The sequence below is a fragment of the Anomaloglossus baeobatrachus genome, chromosome 2, assembly GCF_048569485.1.
Source record: "Anomaloglossus baeobatrachus isolate aAnoBae1 chromosome 2, aAnoBae1.hap1, whole genome shotgun sequence".
Lineage (NCBI taxonomy): Eukaryota > Metazoa > Chordata > Amphibia > Anura > Aromobatidae > Anomaloglossus > Anomaloglossus baeobatrachus.
The window spans coordinates 344,892,748-344,912,486 of NC_134354.1; positions in this window are offsets into that span (position 1 = coordinate 344,892,748).

Below are 19,739 nucleotides of genomic sequence, written 5' to 3' on the forward strand. Positions count from 1 at the left end.
TAACAAAGATAAACATCGGGTATCCAAGCAAAGCGCTTTGGTTAGTAACCCGATGTTTATCCTAGTTACGTGCAGGAAGCCCACACTTCCCCGCTCAGCTCGCTCCGCCCCCTCCTGCCCGCGGCATGTACACACGTACGTACGTACGTACGTACACACACACACACACACACACACACACACACACACACACGGTCCCGCTCGGCTTACCTGCGGTGATGAAGTCCCGCCATCCCGACTAGAGTTGAGCGCGGTTCGCGGTTCGAGGTTCTCCAGTTCTAGGCTCGAGTGATTTTGGGGCCTGTTCTAGAACTCGAGCTTTTTGCAAAAGCTCGATAGTTCTAGAAAGGTTCTAGCAGCAAAAAAACAGCTAATTCCTAGCTGGCTTTCCGCTGTAATAGTGTAAGTCACTCTGTGACTCACACTATTATGACATTTCAGTGTATAGTGTGCGTGAACAGCGCCTTCAGATCACTGCTGTTTGTATAATGTATTTTTTTTTTCCTTGTCTTCCTTCCCTAAGCGCGCGCGTCTTGTGGGGCGGGCCAGCATGTCAGCCAATCCCAGACACACACACAGCTAAGTGGACTTTTAGCCAGAGAAGCAACGGCATGTGTGATAGGATGTCCATGTCACATGTCCCTGCATTATAAAACCGGACATTTTCCTCCAGCACGCCATTATCTGCCTTCTGCGTCCTTGGTGTCAGACATCACTGGCGCAGCTCCGTCCTGAGTCCTATCGCCGATACTGCTGTATACACAGCGCTGGACAGCTTAGGGAGAGCACTTTCTATAAGTCCTTTTAAGGGCTCGTACCGGCAGGGTCAGAGCCATAGGTGACAGGTCCTGAAAACAGAGTAGGTCAGGGATTTCATCGCTGCATTTCCCCATTAGGAGGGAATAGAAAGGCAGGCTTCCATTCCTCTACCCAGAGCCCCACAATCCTGGCACTGTACCCTCCTGTCCTCTGCACACTCCAACTCATTATAACTAAGCCATTATACTAGCAAACAGTCAGTGTACCTAGTGGCATCTTAAACGTGGCTATTGTACTTTTGTCTAGTCACACTAGTGCAAAGATATTTGCAGCACGTCTGCCTGCATTGCACACTCAAACTCATTGTTACTAATACATTATAATACCAAAAATTGAGTAAACTTAGTGGCATACAAGAAGTGGCTGTTGTACTCCATTAATGCCCCACTGGTGTAAATCTATGTGCAGCACCTCTGCATGACACCCTCCTGCTCTGTTTTTAATAAGCTATAATGATAGCAAAAAATACTGCCATTTAGTGGCATCATAGAACTGGCTGTTGTATTCCATTAGTGCCCCACTGGTGCCAAGCTATTTCTAGCACCTCTGCATGACACCCTCCTGCTCTGTTTTTAATAAGCTATAATTATAGCACAAAATACTGCCATTTAGTTGCATCATAGAACTGGCTGTTGTATTCCATTAGTGCCCCACTGGTGCCAAGCTATTTCTAGCACCTCTGCATGACACCCTCCTGCTCTGTTTTTAATAAGCTATAATTATAGCAAACAATACTGCCACTTAGTGGTATACAAAAAATGCCTGTAGGACTCCTTTATTGTGCCACTGGTGCCAAGCAATCTCAAGCACCTCTGCATTCTACACTCATGCCCATTTTGCTATGCTAATTTTATAGCAAACTCAGGGAATTCCTTGCTGCATTTGATCATTACGAGGGATAGAAAGTGAAGCTTCTTTTACTGTCCTGGTACCCACAGAACACGGCCACTGTACCCATCTGTCCACTTTTGCCACGCTATTTAATTTGCACAAAGAGCTGACTCTTTTTCTGCCTTCCTAAAATTGTCTGGAATACTAAGTTAGTGTTCCTTTGCTGCCAAGCAAGGTACAACACATGTGCATTCTCCTCTCCTTTCCATTTCTGGAATGCAATTATTAACTGCAGGTAGTCCAGGCAATCTGTGACGAAGGTGCAGGCGTGGATATAATGTAGCCTGCATCCAATGATGGTTCTCTCAATGTCTGACAGCTCAACAATACCTTCTGTTTCCACTTCCAAAACAAGTGATGACCTGCCAATCACACTCCCTGTTGCGGGTTAAGGAGTGGAAGTTCAGTGTGAAAAACCATGTGTGACTGCTGTCCCCACAGTCACAGAGGATGAAGAGCACGCAGATGCACTTGATGGGGCAGGCGGTGGTTGCACAGGCACGCTAGTCCGCATTGTAGCACAGTGAAATTCACATTGCGACTTATGCTTCATTTTAAGTCGTGTACAGGGTGGGCTCCCCAGTATGCAGCAAAACCAGGCAAAAGGAAAAGGACTCTAGGCAGTTGGGTTGATAAATGATTGTTTAACTTTACCAAAACAAACAATAAGAACCATGCATACAATTAAAATAATTTTACAATCTATTCTGTTGCCTACTACCTTCTGGTGTGTTTGTGTGCGAACACGACTTACCAGTGGCGCATCACAAGAGCTTCAAAGTTATCTACCTAAACATAGACAAAACACATGACCCTCCCTGAATACCCTTGTTAGCTGAAGCCTCACAGATATTGCAGATGATAACAGTGTGAATGCAAACCACACAGCTCTGCAACACAGTCATGGAAATCTTGAAAAGCAACAGTCAATGCAAACATGTGTTGCTGTCCCTCTATGATTTAAACTGTACGTGACAATTTGACAGTGCAGAGGCAGCAAGTCTTATTGTCTATATAGTCGGCCTACCCAGAACAGATATGTGTTTTGCTAATAAAACAAAGTGTTTTGTGCCCGCATTATTGTCTGGGCACAGCCTACCGTACCCAGGTACTGTGATGTCCAGTTGCCAGAAATACAGACTTTACGCTCCTCTCACGGTAAACAGTATAGACAGCACTGTAAGAATGTTGGTCTGTGGCACAGGATGCTGCTCACTGACGTTACAGTGCTCATCATCAAAGTACAACACAACTCCCCTCACAATTGAACAAAGTGTTTCCGCGGTGGCTCCTTGCTGTAACACACACCTTTAGCTTTTCATTCTGTTCATAGACAGCATCTCCAAGTCCACCCCCGAAGAGCAATTTTCTATTGCTATAGTGACCAAAGGCAGATCCAAAAAAACAGCAGCCCCTTGTGTGTAGTCTGCAACAATGCATGCAATGAACGGCAAAGAAGCATATTGCGTTGACAGTTGCTAAAGCTGAGCAATACACCTTCACGCTGTCAATTCATATCCATGTGATACTTCATGGAGGAAGTACTCAAAAGTGTGAGTTTTTGCCTTCTACTTACAGATTGTTGACAAATCTTACAGATTCCATGACTTGGGTGATCCTTTGCGATGTCCAAAAATTAACAGGCTAGGAAAGGCTTACAGCCCATGCGACCTGCATAGCCAACACGACTTCTGCTCAGAGTCAAAGTTGTGGTCCAGGATTCAGTTGTTGACGTGCTTCCAGTACTTTGTCTCTGGCCAGGAAGACGCAACGTAACCTCGTCGTCAGTAGCATCCTCCTCCACCTCCTCTGCTGACCTCATCGACTGGCTGACTTTGGTTTGACAGTAAGTGTTGTCTCCAACCTCATCAATAACCCTGTGTGTTTTCATTCCCCTCGTCCTGAGTCCTCCGAGACAACCTCTTCCTGCCCTGACCGAATAGTTTATGAACAAAAATTTAGCCATATTAAATATAAACCCCATGGAAACACTCAGTAGTGTCCCATAAGGAAATGCCTACTCGGGGGAACATACAAAACCGGAGGAATTGGAGAATGAGGCAACAAACATATGCAAAAAATATCATTTTATTCAAAAATACATACAAATTGACATAAGAATTTTATTGCGTGGGTGGAAGGAGTCGACCCAGAAGTGAGACATAAAAGTCTGCAAGGTGGTGCAATTGATTCTAATGCCCGTTTTGCTGCACAGTGATCTTTATTTTTACATATACATTGATCTTCATTGTTTGCTCTGCGGCTCCCTGTAGCTAGCGCGCCGTCAGCACACTTGCCACATTGTGGCTGATCAGTCCCAACGGGCATTAGAATCAATTGCACCACCTTGCATATTGATGTTGCATATACACAGGTGCATGGTTCTGCAGTCCTCCCTGTACCACATTGCCGCACTCTTACTATAGGAACCTTTGTTTCCATCACACTGTCGTTAGCGCGGTGCACCAGGCTTGGATTTATTAATATACATATATTGTTGTTGACACAACCTCATTTAGGCTATCCTCGCCTGTGGTTCCGTGCAGCGACCTTGTTGACTTCCCTAAGACTGCGGTGTGTCCCTGGGGGGAAACACTAACATAGGTACATGCATCCTGCAGACTATTTTTGATTTCCATCATACTGCCCGGTCTGCTCTCCTTGTCACAATTCACCATATGACAACTTTGTGAGTGGTGGCACCATAATAATCCTTAACCGTAAATTGGTTGGTCCTGGTCGGCAGGTTGCCCCACTATTTCCTCCCTTCCCCTTCTCTCTTTACTCCCACTTTTATGTCTCACTGCTGGGTCGACTCCTTCCACCCACGCAATAAAATTCTTATGTCAATTTGTATGTATTTTTGAATAAAATGATATTTTTTGCATATGTTTGTTGCCTCATTCTCCAATTCCTCCGGTTTTGCCTGACCGAATAGTAAAGTTGTCCTTCCAATCACGTATCTGTGCTCCTCATCATGTTCCCCATTGTCTCCACCAGGAGGATTTACTATTTGGAAATGAGGGTGTAGATTAGGCTCAGCACCTTCTTCATCGGGGCCTGTATCCCAGTCACAAAGCTTCAGGCTATCTGCGCAGATCATTTCCCCTGTCTTATGGAACTCACTACCTCAACACGTTAGATTATCTGCTACACACGCAAGCTTCAAACTGAATCTGAAAACTCATCTGTTCAGAAATGACTATAACCTTCAATGACACCACCACCATACGTACTTGACGCTCAACCTAAACAACTCCTACTGTCTCCTCCCAAAAATCCTTTAGAATGTAATCCCGCAAGGGCAGGGCCCTCTTCCCTCTGTACCAGTCTGTCTATAGTTACTTGTATATGTATTCTGTATGTAACCCCCTTCTCATGTACAGCACCATGGAATCAATGGTGCTCTATAAATCAATAATGATAAAAATAATAATAACTTCCTTGTCTGTACTCATTGCAGCTTTGGAGCAGACCTCTGATTCCCAGGCTATAGTGCGACTGAACAGCTATGCAAACTCAACCATCTCTGTCACCCCATACTCAGCAGGGCTGGTGGAAACTTCAGAGCTGTTAGGAAGCAAGTGCGATTGGATTGACACCACAGAGGAATGCAGTATTTGGGATCTTGAAATTGGGGTGGAGGAGAGGCCACTTTATGGAGCAATTCAGATCCATTGAAGCAGCTGCTGATTTGGCCTCATCTACATTTGTTAGCGATGGTCGTGTCCATGAAAAAAGGGATCATATCAGATTATCCATGGGAAGAAGTACACCTGTTCTTTTGGATGTTATTTGTTGTTACAAAACGGTGACGCCTTAAACGCAAGCAGCCTGCTGCGGTTTCAGTTGCGCCCAGGCATCAGCTGCCATTTAGGCCTGTGCCTCGGGTTGTCCAGCTGGCTGCTTTCTCCTCCACGTGTAAGTGTGGAGAGGCAGCTAGTGCGCATGCGTGTGACGAATTACCCCAGCCGCAGCCTAACTCCAGTGTTTCACCTAGTGAGTATGCTCAGCCTGACTGTGCCATTCCTGAGGCTAAGTCTTCATTTCGGGCTACAGCGCATGCTCCCACACTTAGTGCGAAAAGCCTCTTTGCACAGGTACTTGCACTCCGTGACGGGTCTAAGTCCTGTGTTGTGCATAGACATCATGCTAAAGCTGATAGTCTTTTTTCAGAGACTGTATTTCATGCAACTGACTATGGTCAGGCACTTACTGCATCAGAAACTAGGTCCGGTAATGAACTCTTTGGCCCTGCCCGTGATGTGGGGGGCCCATTTAGACCACAGGGCATCAGGTGTCCTGACGATGTGGCCAGGCCACTCACAAATGGCTTGCAGAGGCCCGCCCCTATGACTTGTCACCTCATTATTGATGGTCAGACGATGACTGGTGAGGTGTTTGGGTCATGACAGCCATGAGGTCATCATTGAAGTTGCGGTTCCAAATAGGACGCTAGTTATGCCACTCATGACGTGTCACTCTGCTTTTGTCTCCAGGAGGTGCATTGTGGTCCACCCTGGTTTGGGGCGGACCCAGGTTATAGAAGGTGCAGTAGCCATCAAGGAGGTGCGCAGTCTTCTATTATGCTCCGAAAGAGCACACCTCCATGTGTTGAACCCATTGTGGCTTTAGGCCAGAGGTAGGCAGGGATAGGGCGTTGATGCAGGCCGCCACAACAGTTGGTAACGCAGAACGGTTAAGACCAGCTCCTGTCCTACAAGTCCTGCTTGTGCAGCCCAGTGGAATTAACAGGCCTGCTGCTGCTGATGCGCCTGCTGTCCACAGGTGTGGCCCCAATGCACACGGTCAGCGTACTGAATGGCCCCTGTGATGTTAACAGGGAGTTCCTGGGCTGGGTGGGCGTGTGGACCCTGTGACGCTAACAGGGCTCCCAGTCTCAAGATCCGAGTGGCGTCTAACTTGGTTCAGGCTACTATTAGTTTCATAGCCACACAGCTCTGTATCCTCCACCGAACCTTCCAGTTGCCAACCTCTCCTTTTCCATCTGGGAGCACGGTGGACACTGACTGCTGATGGGGATATATACCTTTCTCTTTCTTTTCTTATTAATTTTCGTTATATAGCGGTAACATAGTATATACCACCTTATCCAAATCTGCCAGTCCCACCGTAACAGATGGTGTTTCTTCATCAAATGTTACTTTTGCTTAACCACCAAACCCACGGACCAAAACTTTTTTCCCCTTTCCAACACACCTGTTCCCCTTTCCACCAGCATCTGTCCTTTTTCAACTCATTTTGTATATGACCAAAAGTGCAACTCTGCAGGGACACCGTACTCAATGGCATCTCAGCACAGCAGCCAGCCCTCGGTCCCTCAGATGTGGACAAGTAAGACCATTTCCTCCTATCGATGAAAAAGCATTGAGATTCACTCTGTGCACCCTGGTGTTTAGTGGAAAAGCAGATGTAAGATTGCGTAACACCTTCTGCTGATACTCCTGCATACGTGCGTCCCTTTCTATGGCAGGAGTTATTTTGCAAAATTTTGTGTTGTACCAGGGATCTAACAGTGTGGCAACCCAGTAGTCAGCATGACTTGGAATTCGTACAATCCGAGGGTCATGTTGTAGGTAGTGCAGCAAGAAGACGCTCATGTGTCTTGTGCATCCAGGAGGACCAAGTCCTTGGTTTGTTGGTGGCAGAGAGGTGAGAATCGTGCCTCCTTCCTCTGCCCTCTCCCCCCAACCTCGCACAACCTAAATGTGAGCAAGCTCTCACTCATCTGCTGAGTCTTCCATGCCCATCGCAAGTTCGTCCTCCATTTCTTCATGGCTCCTGCACCTTCCTCAACAATTTTTGCTGATACTATGCGCCCTTGTTAATCCCTATCCCCCACCATAACTGCTGCCTAGGTGCCGCTTACCGTATGGACCTTGTAGATCTTATTATCCCTTCTGCATATGACTCCTCCTGTACTTCCTCACCTTCCTCTTGGACCAATACCTGACTCCGAATAATGCTTACAGTGTACTCCATCATGTAGGTGACCAGAATTGTCACGCTGAGAATGGCATTGCCAGTGCTAAACATCTTCGTCGACATTTGGAAACTGTGTAGAAGGGTGCATAGGTCCTTGATCTCACACCACTCCAGCAGCGTGATCTGCACCACCTCTGGATCAAGTTAGCCCAGGGTATACGTCATACCGTATTTCAGCAGGGCTCTGCGCTGCTGCCACACACGCTGCAACATGTGCAGATTCCAATTCCTGCGTGTCGGAACATCGCATTTCTGGCGTTTAACTGCCAGACCCTAAGACTTCCGGAGCGATGAAAGTTGTTGAGCTGCTGGGTGCGAAGGATGAAAGTGACCACATAGCAGCGTGCCCGCTGCACAAGGCCATGTAGGCCGGGATGGTATTTTAAAAATTGCTGGAGAATCAGATTCAACACGTGAGCCACACAAGGCCCGTGTGTCACATTGCACTGACGAAGGGCCGCAGACAGGTTTGCATCATTGCCGCACACGGCTTTTAAGTCACCAACGTAGTCCACTCAATCAATTTGTACTCTGGTCCCAATGGGAAGACACCACACCCTTTTTTAGGCCCCTCCTGTCTGCAGACCACTGCCAGACAAAGCTATGAACCTCTTGTTACTGTTACCCCCAGTTCAGTTTTATGATTTTGTGTGCTTGTTACCTGTGACTACTTTTCCTGCTTGCTGTTTATGTACCTCGTTGGCCGATCCGCATTTCACCTCTGCTTGTTTTCTGATTAAGTCCTGGCCATCCCATTCTGTTCCTCTTCCTCAATTAATGTTTTTGAACCTGCATGACTACTATTCTCTGGAACTGCAGCCTTCCACAGGTATTGATCAACGTGGGCCCTGTGTAATTCCAAATCACGGTATAGGGGTTAAAGGGTTTCAGGGTTCTGGGTGTCCAGCTTGGTGAGTGGCTTGCCTCTAGCCTATCCTTTACAGCCCATCTGAGTGTGTCGATCCAGGCAGGCGTTACACCGTGCCCTCTGCAGAAGGCCATGTAGGCAGGGATAGTGTTTTAAAAATTGCTGGACAACCAGGTTCAACACGTGAGCCATACAAGGCACGTGTGTCACATTGCCCTGAAGAAGGGTCGCAGACTGGTTTGCATCATTGTCGCACCCGACCTTCCCTGACTGCTGGTTGACTGTAGACAACCATTGATGAAACTCGGTCTCACTCTCCAGAGCTAACCGTCCACAATTCCTCAGCGGTGTCTCACATTTCCCCTAGATTTCAAAGTAAACATTTGACCGCATGATGGCCTTGAGTTCTGCTGCCAGCATAGTAAGGAGGTGTGTGGGATTCCTTGGGCGCAGTTACAAGGAAGGGTGGCCTGACCACTCAGGGTTTGGGCCGAGGTGGAGGACCCACACGAGGTTGAGGAGGCAGAAGCAGTGGAGGAACTTGTACATACAGAGGAAGGATTGACACACAAGTCGTGGGGACGGCAAGACTTGTACAGCAAACCCTTCTCCATCTCTCACCATAGTTACCCAGTGCCCAGTCAGCAACATGTAACTCCCCTGTCCATGCTTACTGGTCCAAGTATCTGTGTTGAAATGCACCCTGTCACACACAGAGTTTCTCAAGGAATCGGTGAGGTTGTGTGGGACCTACTGTGGTAGCGCGGGCACGCCTTTCTTGGAGAAGGAGTGACGACTGGCCATCGGCTCTTGGGGCACTGCAATGGGCATAAGGTCTCGAAAATCCTCGGTTTCAAAAGGGTGTAAAGGCAGCCTTTCTGTTGCCAACAAGTTGCAGATGATGAAACTCAACCTCTTAGGCATGTCATGCCCTTCGAAAATCATGTAAAACATAGCGAGGGGACTCCAACCACAGTCTCCCTCGTTTCCACTAATTGGGCCACACACACACCCCACTTGACTGGCATCAGTTAACCCCCATTTTCAAGATGAAAAAGATGCTTTGCATGAAGCACTCTCAAAAATACGCGTGCCTTTGCCGTCCCCTGGCTGAGCCAGGGGAAGAAAAGTCCTCTGAGAGCCATGTCAACATTGTCAGTGGACAGACGCGTGTGCTTATCTGCCAGCAGACCCCCAGCAGCACTGAAGACAGGTTCAGAGAGAACGCAGGCTGCAGGACACGACAAGATCCCCAAGGCATACGTGGCAAGCTCAGGCAATTTATCCAGATTGTATGCCTAAAATGAGCAGGGCTCAAGTTGCACAGTAATGGCATCGACGTTTCCTTGCATATACTCATATATCTGTGTGTCCTCCTCTTTTTCCTTGTCCAGCTGTTTTGTTTTCGCATGAGTATATGTCCTTGTCACTTTCCCATGTGTTTGTGTTGTGTTGTGAGTTGTTTATCAGCTTTTGGACACCTTTGAGGGTGTTTTCTAGGTGTTTTTATGTGTTTGTGATTGCCTGCCATTGTTTCCTATGCAGTTCGAGTTCGGTTCGTCGAACGTTCGACGAGCCGAACTTGAACGGGACCTCCGTTCGGCGAACCGACCTCGAGCCGAACCGGGACCGGTTCGCTCATCTCTAATCCCGACCTCAGCGCTGTCACTGACCTCCCTAGTCTGAGAATATCATACCCCAGCTGTCTGCTTTACCTTGGCTGGTGATCCAATTTTGGGGGGACCCCTACGTGTTCTTTTTTTTTAATTATTTATTTAATTTAAAATAACAGCGTGGGGTGCCCTCAGTTTTGGATTACCAGCCAAGGTGAGGTTGCCAGCTGTGGTCTGCAGGCTGCAGCCATCTGCTTTACCCTAGCTGGCTACAAAACTAGGGGGAACCCTACGTCATTTTTTTTTTTTCATTTTTTTGGCTAAATACAAAGCTAAGCACCCGTTAGTGCCACATGAAAGGCACCAAAGGGTGCAAAATTACAAAATGCAGGAGAGTGGGACATTATGTGTCTTTCTGCCATTATAATGACAGAAAAGACTGATATGAAGTGCACAAGCACAAGAAAATCACCAGAGTGCTCTACGCTGTGAAAAGCCGTAGAAAATGGCACTGGAGTGAACATGTGACCGCCTCATGTAGGATGAAGCTATGGATCCTGGGTAAATTTATGCATTTACCCTCCTTCAGTTTTTTTGCAGTACACAAAAAAAAACGGAAGGCACACGGATGACAAACAGATGACATACGGACCGTCTACGGAACGGAAACGGATGCCACACGGATGCACCCGTGAAAAAAAACGGACTGTTTTTTGCAGACCGCAAAAATGGATCCGTCGTGTTAATGTAGCCGTATTCTGATCTGCCGTTTATAAACAGCAGGCAGAAATAAGTGAATAACGCCCCCCGGCGTCAGAAAATCTCCGGGGTTTCAGGGCTAGCTGAGACCCTGGAGATCATGATTCAGGATGGTTTTTCCGGTCCCCGCTCACGTGATTACAGGTATACACCGTACACCGATGATCACGTTACAGTAAATGACAGCGCCGGTAAAAAAATATTTATCTCCCATCTGGCATGAACAAACACTTCTTCCCCACTTCTTCCCCACTTCTTCTCCATTCTTTTTCTATGGTCGGTCTACCCATTAGCTCTGCCATGCATAGTGTAGCTCTACACCTACTGCACATGTTACTTTATGATTGACATCTTTCGTACCAGAGCTGTCTAAGCCTACTCTGACCCCATGTCATTACTATATTGTCCTTGTACTGTATTATGACATTTGTATCATGTGTTTCATTTCTTGCTGTGTTGCAATTTTTTTGCTGTATCCCAATTGTTCCTCTACATTGTTCGAGTTTATGTTATTGTTCTCTCACTCTTATGTGATACTGATTATTGTCATTTTTCATGATTACATGCAGATAAGTCCAATCTGACGAAGGCTCAGGCCGAAACGTCATTTGTAACTTCTTTTGGACAAAAACATATATGCTTATGAAAAAAAAAATTCTTAATATGGACCAATAAAGAGTGATTTTGCATTACTATCCGTTGTGACTTACTGACTTAGTCTGGGAGATTTAGAGTGCCGAGGTTACTCACTAATTTTATCTATTACCTCTGAGCACCTATATAACAGTGAGCAGAGCTTCCTCTACAGTAGTTCTCCTGATTAGGCATGCCCTTACCTTATGAGCAGGGCATTGCAGCTTTGGTAGCAACCATTACGACATGGACTCTGCTGCTGTGGACCCGGGGAGAGTGAGTGCAGATTCATTGCACCCACACTCCTCACATGAAGGGTCCGCACTCCTAGAAAATGGGGGATACATTCCCTGAGTGTCTTCCCCCCATATTCTAGACGGTCCAGAGTCGTCGTGGGACCCCTTTATTTTTTTTCTTACAATAAATTGATGAAAGAGGAAATGTTTTGGGGACTGTTTTTTCAAATAAATTTCTTTTGTTGATTTTTTTTTTTGTTAGTACTGACAGTTTATGATGTTGGGTATCTAATAGACGCCATGACATCACAAACTGCTGGGCTTGATGTCAGGTGACCTTACAGCTAGTATCAACCCGATTTATTACCCCGTTTGCCACTGCACCAGGGCACGGGATGAGCTGGGGTGAAGCGCCAGGATTGGCGCATCTAGTGGATGCGCCACGTCTGGGGTGCCTGCGGCCTGCTATTTTTAGGCTGTGAAAGCCCAATAACTATGGACCTTCCCACCCTGAGAATACCAGACCACAGCTGTCCGCTTTACCTTGGCTGGTGATCCAATTTGGGGGGACCCTACTTTTATTGTGTAATTATTAATATTTATAAAATAATTATAAAAAAGAGCCTGAGGGGACCTCCACATTGGATCCCCAACCACGGTAAAGCTGCCAGCTGTGGTTTTCAGGCTACAGCCGTCTGCTTTACCCTAGCTGGCTATCAAAAATGGGGGGACCCAACGTCATTTATTTTTTTAACTATTTTTTAAATAGAAAAAATTAATGGGCTTCCCTGTATTTTGACTGCCAACCAAGGTAACGGCAAGCAGATGGGGGTGGCAACCCATAGCTGTCTGCTTTATCTGCGCTGACAATCAAAAATACCGCGGAGCGCTACGTCATTTTTTTAAAGATTTATTTTTACAGGACTGTGATGTCCAGCAATCAAAATACAGGGAAGCCCATTTTGTTTTTAGTTATTTAAATAAATAATTAAAAAAAAATATATATGGGCTCCAGCTGCATTTTTTGTATTGCTATCTAAGGGTAATCCAAGCAGCTACTGGCTGCTAACCCACACTGCTTGGTGTTACCTTCACTGGCAATGGAAAATCCAGGGAAGCATTTTTTATTTTTTTTGCCAAAAAACTACAAAAAAAGGACGTGAGCTTCGCCATATTTTTGTATGCTAGCCAGGTATAGCAGGCAAGTGCTGGAAGAGTTGGATACAGCACCAGACGATGGCGCTACTATGAAAATGCCATTTTCTGAGGCGGCTGCAGACTGCAATTTGCAGCAGTGGGGCCCAGAAAGCTCAGGCCAACCTGTGCTGCGGATTCCAATCCCCAGCTGCCTAGTTGTACCTGGCTGGACACAAAAATGGGGCGAAGCCTACGTCATTTGTTTTCTAATTATTTCATGAAATAATAAAAAAAGGGCTTCCCTTTATTTTTGGTTTCCAGCCGGGTACAAATAGGCAACTGGGGGTTGGGGGCAGCCGTACCTGCCTGCTGTACCTGGCTAGCATACAAAAATATGGCAAAGCCCACAATTTTCTCAGGGGGCAAAAAACTTCTGCATACAGTCCTGGATGGAGTATGCTGAGCCTTGTAGTTCTGCAGCTGCTGTCTGTCTGTATGGAGAAGAGCAGACAGCAGCTGCAGAACTACAAGGCTCAGCATACTCCATCCAGGACTGTATGCAGAATTTTTTGCCCACCAAAAAAATGACGTGGGCTTCGCCATATTTTTGTATGCTAGCCAGGTACAGTAGGCAGCCACGGGCTGCCTCCAACCCCCAGTTGCCTATTTGTACCCGGCTGGGAACCAAAAATATAGGGAAGCCCGTTTTTTTTTTAATTGTTTCACTTATTTCATGAAATAATTAAAAAACAAATGACGTGGGCTTCGCCCCATTTTTGTGTCCAGCCAGGTACAACTAGGCAGCTGGGGATTGGAATCCGCAGCACAGGTTAGCCCGAGGTTTCTGGGCGCCTCTGCTGCGAATTTCAGTCCGCAGCCGTCCCAGAAAATGGCGCTCTCATAGAAGCGCCATCATCTGGCGCTGTATCCAACTCTTCCAACAGCCCTGGAGCCGGGTGGCTTGTTGGGTAATCATGAGTTAATACTGGCATTGTTTTACTAGCCAGTATTAAGCCAGAGATTCTTAATGTCAGGCAAGTTTGACCCGGCCATTAAGAATCTCCAATAAAGGGTTAAAAAAAAGACACCACACAGAGAAAAAATACTTTAATAGAAATAAATACACAGACACATTAGAGACTCCATCTTTATTACCCCCTGTCAGCCCTCCACGATCCTGCTCTTCTGTCTTTCTCGTTCAACAAATGCAGCTCTGCTACATCACTGCTGCATGGGGGAAGATGCTGCTTCCCGTGGAGCATTCACTCCGTGAAAGCTGCACGGGAACCAGCGTGCAGCCTTCACTCCGTGAGTGATCAGTGCTGCTAGCGGTAATAGCGGTAACGCTGACAGACGCGTTACCATAGCAACGGTGCTCCCGGAGCCGCGGTTAGCGGTGACGTCACCGCTAACTGCGTTGCTATGGCAACGGTGATCTCAGTTAATGACCGGCTGTGTCAGCCGGTCCCTAATGGAACGGGGAGTCGACCGTGTGCTAGAGCATGTCGCCGGTACACGGCGATACATACATGTGCACCGTGTACCGGAGAGATGCACTCGCAGGTCCTACATGACGCGTCATAGTCATGTGACCAGTCTGTAGCCAATGAGATAATAGCCACGTGACTGGTCACATGGCTATTTTGACGTCACGATAGGTCCGGCATCTCTGAGGGCAGTGCCGGTCACCGGGAGGATTCAGCGATCATCGGATGGAATAGCGGCAGGAGACAGAGTGCAGGAGGGATCGCGGGGACTGGTAAGTGTTATGGCAATGTTTATTAACTGTATGTGTACATTTATAATGCATTTTTATGTGTTTGTGATTGCCTCCCATTATAGCCTATTGGTTCGAGTTCGGTTCGTCGAACGTTCGACGAACCGAACTCGAACGGGAGCTCCGTTCGGCGAACCGACCTCGAGCCGAACCGCGACCGGTTCGCTCATCTCTAGTCAAGACCCGATTGAAGGCAACAGCTCAAACCGTAGAGGGAAACACAGTCACCGCCAAGGCTACAGTTCCCAGGGCCAGAGCCTGCGGGCAAAGGGGCTCCCTCAGCCTCCATCCAAGCTGGGGAGCGGGTTACCGGTGGGAAGCCATTGGAACCGTGAACACAACAAAGGTGCAGGGAAAGGCAGTCACCATCAACCTGCCGGGAGGAGAAACACCGCAGCCGTCTGTGGGACCCGTCCATCCAGCCGTTTGTTTTACCGGAGACTTTGCATTAGTCATTGGCTGAGTGAGTACCACCGTGTCGTGCGGCACAGCGCTGCCCCGCGACCCTGCACCTCACCAGGCCCCGTAACCCACCTGCCATATATCACTACCTCCCTCACCGGGCCCCGGGACAACCACCCCCTACCCACGGAGGGGAGAACCAACATCCAAGCTGCTCCCAGTCATCGCTCCCGGGATCCCCGTCCAGAGCAGCGGTGGTGTCACCAATCTCACCACAACCGTGGGTGGCGTCACGGACAATATCCCTAAACCCAAACCACCCCCCTTTCACTCACGGGCGAGGAACGCCGCTCGAGTCCCTGGGATCCGGCCCACCACTCAAGCCACCACCGAGCAGCAGCCGCAGCAGCTGGACCCGAGCAGTGGGTGAGCGCAGCGTCCCCTCCTCCGCCCGTGACAACTCCAGACACACATGACCATCTTATGGCCTCTCCTGCTCTCACCTACTAACACTCACACTGCTTCTCCTCACTGCTGGGGATATCGCTCCAAATCCTGGTCCTCCTCACCACATCCCTATTGTCACTTCAAACCCTCATCCACAACCTATCACTAATTTCTGCAACCTCAAAAACCTCATACCCATCCACCCAGCCCCCGCTCCCCCAGTCCCACTAACAGGAACTATCCTACATTCATGATCTTTTCATAACTAATAAACTTTCCCTTCTTGCCATCACAGAAACCTGGCTCACCCCCTCTGACACAGCCTCTCCTGCTGCACTTTCTTATGGCGGTCTCCAACTCTCTCACACACCCCGCCCCAGTAACAAGCATGGTGGAGGAGTTGGTTTGCACCTGTCCGACCAATGCTCCTTTAAACCAATTCCACTACCACCCTCTGTTACTCTTCCCTCTTTTGAGGTGCACTCCGTACGCATCTACGCCCCCTCCAACCTTCAACTGGCTGTCATTTACCGCCCTCCAGGGCCAGCCACTGCCTTTTTTGATCATTTCACCACCTGGCTTCTACACTTCCTTTCCACCGACATCCCCACCATCATCATGGGTGATTTCAATATCCCCATTGACACTTCCCACTCATCTGTCTCCAAACCTCTAACACTCGCTTCCTCATTCGGCCTCACACAATGGTCTTCTGCAGCTACTCACAAAGATGGCCACACGCTGGACCTCCTCTTCACTCGCCTCTGTTCCCTATCTAACCTCTCTAACTCACCTCTTCCCCTGTCTGACCACAACCTACTCACATTCTCTTCCCTCTCTTCTCCAAGAACACAACCCCCCTCCACAAACTTTCACACCCTTGCAGAAATATCAAACACCTTGATTTACACGCACTTTCACAGTCCCTTCTCCCTCTCACAGACATTGCTTTTTTACACGGTGCAGATGCTGCTGCAACTTTATACAACACTACAATCTCTGCAGCTCTCGAATCAGCTGCCCCCCTCACTCACACCAAAACCCGCACAATCAACAGGCAACCCTGGCACACCAGTCAGACTAAACAACTGAGACGGGCTTCAAGAATTGCTGAGCGCAGATGGAAGAAGTCTCATTCCACTGAGCACTTCATTGCATATAAAGAGGCCCTCACCACCTTCAAGTCCACACTCACTGCTGCAAAACAAACCTACTTCTCATCCCTCATATTCTCTCTCTCACAACCCTAAACAGCTATTCAACACTTTCAATTCTCTCCTCCATCCTCCATCACCACCCTCCCTCTCCTCTGAAGACTTTGCCTCTTTCTTCAAGCAGAAGATTGACAACATCAGAGCAAGCTTTGGCCCACAATCACCACGGCCCCTCATCATTGCTACTCAGCCCTCGTCCTCCAAATCCAGCTTCTCCACCATGACAGAAAACAATCTTTCCACTCTACTCTCAAGATCACATCTAACCTCCTGTGCACTTGACCCGCTTCCATCGCACCTCATCCCCAACATCACCGCAGTCCTCATCCCAGCTCCAACCCATCTCTTCAACCTATCACTAACAAGTGGTGTATTCCCCTCATGCTTTAAACATGCCTCCATTACACCCATCCTCAAAAAGCCCTCCCTTGACCCATCCTCTGTGTCAAACTATCACCCCATATCCCTTCTCCCCTACGCCTCAAAACTACTGGAACAGCATGCCCATCTTGAATTGTCCTCATACCTCTCCTCCTGCTCCCTCTTTGACCGGCTACAATCTGGCTTTCGACCTCATCACTCTACTGAAACTGCCCTAACCAAAGTCACCAATGATCTACTAACCACCAAAGCCAAGCGACACTACTCTGTCCTCCTCCTCCTGGACCTGTCCTCTGCGTTCGACACAGTAGACCATTCCCTCCTACTACAGATTCTCTCATCTCTGGGCATCACAGACTTGGCCCTATCTTGGATAACCGACCGAACTTTCAGCATCTCCCATTCTCACACCACTTCCTCATCTTGCCCCCTATCTGTCGGTGTCCCCCAAGGCTCAGTTCTTGAACCCCTGCTGTTCTCCATCTACACCTTCGGCCTGGGACAGCTCATAGAGTCCCACGGCTTTCAGTATCATCTCTACGCTGATGATACGCAGATCTACCTCTCTGGACCTGACATTACCTCTCTACTAACCAAAATTCCACAATGTCTGTCTGCTATTTCATTGTTCTTCTCTGCGCGATTCCTAACGCTTAACATGGACAAAACAGAATTCATTGTCTTTCCTCCTCCTCACTCATCCCCTCCAAGAAGCCTTTCCATCAAACTTGATGGTTGCTCACTCTCCCCAGTCTCACAAGCTCGTTGCCTTGGAGTAACCCTCGACTCTGCTCTATCCTTCAAGCCACACATGCAAGCCCTCTTCACCTCATGCAGACTACAACTCAAAAATATCTCCCGGATCTGTGCTTTCCTTAACCAAGAATCAGCAAAAACATTAGTGCATGCCCTCATCATCTCCCGCCTCGACTACTGCAACCTCCTGCTCTCTGGCTTCCCTTCCAACACTTTTTCACCCCTCCAATCTATCTTAAACTCTGCAGCCCACTTAATCCACCTCTCCCCTCGCTATTCCCCAGCCTCACCACTCTGCCAATCCCTTCACTGGCTTCCCATCGCCCAACAGCTCCAGTCCAACACATTAACCATGACATACAAAGCCATCCACAACCTGTCTCCTCCTTAAGAAAAAGTCATCCAGCAACCAATTCCCTTTTTTTTTAAATAAATGCCTTCTTCTTTATTATAAAGATTAAAACAACTCCATTTCCAGTGGTAAAAAACAATGCATTGTGAGCAAAAGTACAGGTTACGCGTTTCGGATGTTACAGATCGTTAATCTGAAAGTCTGAGTCTCCACATTTCCCAACATTAAGGTCAGACAACAAGAAAAGTGACAACAATTGGCACAGATTACACATAGCAGAATGCCACAACATGGATGCGTGGGACCGGATCTGTAGCAAGGCTCGGACCATCATTTCTACCTTCACAAGAGACAGCAAGGTGACAGAAAGGCGTAGGCCTCTTACTCCCAGACCCCTGGCACTACAGGCAAAATAAAATCTCCACATTTCCAAAAATTGATGTCAGACAACAGGAAAAGTGGCAATAATTGGCACAGACTACAAATAGTAGAATGCCACAACATGGATGTGTGGGACCAGCCTTATAATAAGGCCTGAACCAGCATTTCTACCTTCAACAGAGACAGCAAAATGACAAAAATGCACAGGCCTCTTGCTCCCAGACTCCTGGCACTACACCATCGCCTCCTCTGCACAGTCTGCAAAGCCATTGGACATCCACGACTTGCTCATCTTTTTGAAATTTAGGCGGTCTACACTTTCAGGGGACAGCTGGATGCAATTATCCGGCAATACGCCAGCAGAGCTGAAGACATGTTCTGAAAGAACACTTGCTGCAGGGCAGGCCAAAGGTTCCAAGGCGTGGCTGACAAGCTCAGGCCACTCTTCCATTTTTGAAGACCAAAATCCAAAAGGGTCTGTCATGTTAAAACTCTTAAGGACCCTTATACCACCCCCACCCCAGCACTAGCACAGATCGTCATGATGACCCTATCTGATCGGCCTGAGATTTTGGTATTTATGACCAGGGGGGATGGAGCAGCTTGGGGCAAATCTGTGCACACAAAAACGTTCCTTTGTTCTTTAAAGTAGAAAAGCTATAAACCCAGATTTTAGGTGTCATGTTAATGCTAGAAAAATGAAAAGCATATTGTCGGCATCCCAGTGAAGTGCTGAACGCGGAGAACCGTTTGGCTTTGCTAGGTGATCGCTGGTATCTCAACAAATGGGTATGGGCCAATAAAATAATGCTAGATGTGTTGTATTTGGTATCTATGCAAATAAAAAATCCAGATATAAAATATGACGCTAATATCTATCACCTGTGTGGCCCAGGGGCAAAGATATGCAAAAAACCTGAATTACCTATTTTTCTGAAGCCCTCAGCACAGCAAACAAGACATCGTAAAATGAGGTCACAGATGGGAGGGTTAACTTAGGTCATAAAAGCCAGAAGCCCATTTTTGGTCTTGGTCAGTACTGGAGGGCATACCTAAGTGGTGGCGCT